The following is a 4121-nucleotide window of genomic DNA, read 5'->3' on the forward strand; positions in this document are numbered from 1 at the left end:
CTGGAATCCAAGTATTTGTTTCAGTCAGTAGTTTAATGTTATTTGAAAGTGCCAACGAATCAGTTGCACTTTTGTTGACAAACTCTATGTACAAAGGAAATGTTAAAAAAGACATAAAATAACATTGACATGCTATTTAATACTTTATCTGTTCCATAATACTTATTAATTAGTGTCGTTTTAAAGTAGCTCAGTGCTGTACCAGGTTTTTGAAAGATTGTGATCATATCTGAAAAGAACAGTAACAACATACACAAATGAATCTTCAGAGAAGATGATGGGTTTACAGAAGAACAGGARAATATATGGGAGACAGCCTACTTTAGCCAGAAGTCTTGTAACGGTAAATTTGAGCTCATGTCCAGAAAAAGAACTTGAAAAACCTAGTTCTGATATAAATTGCTATTATTAGAATTTTCTGAAGTTTAAATGAAACATACAATGAAAAAAAATACTAATAAATTCTGAACTTTTGAATGCGAAGTTTTCCTAGTTGTATGTTGGAGAGGGCGACAGTGAGCACTTTCTTCTGTCTGGTAATGACATATTTGTATGGTAACTGTACTTAAGAAATTATTTTCTTCTTTTTTTTCTTGACAGAAATAGCTGTTTGCATAATGTAATTGGTTTAGACTGACTAAGTAAGCATCATTAGCCTTGGACTGGGAAAACTTCATTTTATTCTTTTTCTTTTTTTCCCCTGCTTTAGAGTAGTACTTGAAACAGTCTTTAATGCAAATTTATTTTAAATGGATTTGCAATGTGTGTCATGTTAGGTACAATATAGGCTGTCACTAGCTGCAGAAGTCTTGAAGGAAATGTATGCTGAAATATCTTAGGGACTGTGTCAAAAATAATTTAAAAAGTAGTTACACAAGATGAGGATTATTATTCTGAACAGTAATACACTTAAATAAAAGGAGTTAAATAAAAATATTTTTTCACTTTTTAAAAATAATTGTTCCGGAATAGTAATTAGCAGTATGGTTTCTCATAAGCTGGATAATCAAACGTCTTGTTCACATTTTTATTAATTTAATTTAGGCAAGTATTGCTCTTTTACCCCCTCGTCTCCCTTTGTAGAAGGCTTTTTAAGAGTGATGTTGGCGCATTTCAAGGAATAGTAGTAGCATGAGGTAAGACTAATATGTCAAAAGGATTTTTCTTGCGTACCAGCCTCACTAATGCTAAACTGAGGAAAAACAGTAAAATTTTAGATGTAAGAGCCTAAAGGAAGGGGAACCCAGACAATTTATATTGTTTAATAACTTGCAATCTTTTTTTAAACATTATTCTTTTATAATATAAGAAAAATCATGAAATCACTTTTAACTTCTTTTAAATGTCCAACTTTTTAAAATATGGAATACATTAGATAAAATATTTAAGGTGCTCAGAATAAATAACTTCACAGTGAGGATAAGCCTCTTTTGTGTAGATACAGTATGTCAAAAAAGTCAAGCAAAAACACCAGAAAAACATGTTGGAGTGTTCTTTTCCTTTTGTTTTTGTCTGGTCATTTTTCAAATGCTATTACCAAGAAAAATATAGAATACAGTATGAGTCTTAGATCTCTCTCTGTGTCTCTCCCTCTCTCGTGGTCATGCGTATGATCCCATGCATACCATATATCATATATTGGTCTCAAGGATTTGCTTTTATCACAAATATTTTATTACAATTTTGCTGTGTTTTTAGACAGCAATGGACCTTCCTGGTACCCTTTTTTAGTGACTCTCATATGTTTTATTGAAATCATCTTCCTCTGCCAAATATAAAATATTGGGATGATTGTTATTTATGTAGCATAATGTCTTGTGAAGTCCTGTATCATTCTTTGTATTGGCCATAATACAGTTTACTGTATGCTACCTGTATGCATCATTATAAGGATTTTAAAATGGTTAACAAGAATTTGATGCAATTGGTCTTTGAAAATCATTGTGAACCGAATGTATCACTCCTGTAGGCCTCTCTGGAAAATTTTGAACTGTGTAACAACTCATCAGTGTTTGCAGTGAAGGACCTATAAATGGATAGAGTCCTATCCTGAAAAGTTCTTAAGAATATAGGTAGCTGTTTTCAGAAGTCCCAGTGAGGTCAGTGTGACTATTCACTGAAGTTAAAGAAGTGTGGTTGAGTGGTTTGACGAGGCCAGGAGAGACGGTCCTATTCCGGGGGGGTGTGTGTGCTGGCACCGATGTGTTGTGTTCTGTTGAAGTCAGAGAGATGGCATACAAGCGTAGGCATTTGTTGGAACCAGTCCTTTAGTATAAGACAGGTCTGTGGTAAACAATTCAATACTTAAAGGTAACATTATTTACCAAATAAAGTTCTTTTTTTAATCCTGCAAACCCTTTCCTTTTACTGAATTATGGTCTTTGTTTTCAGAATGTGTTTGTACCTCTCTCTGCTATGTCCATTTATGTAATAGGTGTATTTAATGTTTTGTTAATTAGTGCTATGCTAAGTTTCCAGTCCTAAGTTGCCAGAAGGAAAGACCCATGGAGTTGAACGGACATTTAAAAACTGCATTCAAGATTTCATTGAAGCTTACAAACTTTGATAGGATTTGTCACATTTTCCATGGTTTCTCGTAAGCTGGATGATCAAACGTCTTTGTTCACATTTTTATTAATTTAATTTAGGCAAGTACTGCTCTTTTACCCCCTCGTCTCCCTTTGTAGAAGGCTTTTTAAGAGTGATGTTGGTGCATTTCAAGGAATAGTAGTAGCCAGATGTTGCAGAGCCAGCAGGGGGAGTACGAAGCATGCCAGCTGCGTGGAGTGCAGGGGGGTGGCGTTGTTTTGGTTTTCCTCAGTGCATGGGTATATTAGGAAGCATGTTTTCTTCAAAAAGATGTCTAGGATAATATTATTGCTCTTAAAGTTTATACTTGGTAGGTATTTATTCACATCCTGGCAACTTTTAAATTATACTGAACAGAAGGTTCAGCAAGCTTTATACTCAATATATGCTTTAATGCTTATCACTTTGCATGCACGTTTCTAGTGATATGATTAATTCTCTCCCCCTTTTTTTTAATCTAAATATTTGGATGGTCAAGAATTGATTTTCCTAACCCTAGCATATTTGCATAACTCTTCCTGCTGTTTTTTTTTTTTTTTTTTAAACCTAGGACAGCTTGACAAGCTTGACTGCATTTCTTGCTCTGCATATTCTGTTTGCTGGAATACCAAGCCCTTTGCTCAAGTTGTCTGTGCACTTCTTGATAACTGCATAAAGGATTACAAAATTATGTCACATGAATTCTTGCTAATTCTTCTATCCGTGTGCCCCTAATCTGATCTTGAAGGTTTTTTAAGTCTGGGCTAGTAGGAGTGGTTGAGAGTATAGGTTTGAGCTCAGGTTTGGCTTTAGTCCTGACTGGCAGTACTCCCACCTTACTGTGAGAAAGCAGGCTAATCAAACTGTATGTATCTGTTCTAACAATACAATCTCATAATTCTACCTGGTCTGTACTTTTTTTTTTTTTTTTTTTACATCTCCTTCCTGCCTTTTTGCAGTGTAAGTCATCCGGTCTGACTCAGTTTTTAACCTACTTAAATTCTTCTGAGTTTTCATAGTATATGAATAGAGATGTCATCTAAGGAAGTTTATTTTCACCATTTTTTGGTTTGTAGACTATATTCCTTAGTGTTGTTAAAGGCTCCTGCTTCAAATTGCTTTGTATTTAAATAGCTTCACTTGGAATAAAACACTGATCTTCTGTCATGTCACAAACAGCAGCTTTATGGTAAGTCAGAGACAGAGATGGGAGTGTTCCTGAGAAAGTGTTTACTGAAATGCCTCAGTTTAGTTTGCGTTAGGAACCATATAGCATCCTAGTGCAAGGGCTAGTTCTACATCATTATAAATACTTTTGGTTTCATCAAATATCATCTGGACATTAAAATAGAGATGATCTCTGGATTTGGCTATCTGCAAAAATGACTGCTCACTCTCCCTCTCTTTTTTTTTCAATGACTGTTTTTCAAAATCTTGATTTAATGCTTGGATAATTCATCTTCCTGCTCAGCTCATCTGGATAAAAATAGAGGAATTAATAATTTTCAGCCAAGTAAGAATTATACTAATTTTTTTATTAAAAAAGCAGAGTT

Source organism: Apteryx rowi, unplaced genomic scaffold, assembly GCF_003343035.1.
Source record: "Apteryx rowi isolate R43461 unplaced genomic scaffold, aptRow1 scaffold_99, whole genome shotgun sequence".
Classification (NCBI taxonomy): domain Eukaryota; kingdom Metazoa; phylum Chordata; class Aves; order Apterygiformes; family Apterygidae; genus Apteryx; species Apteryx rowi.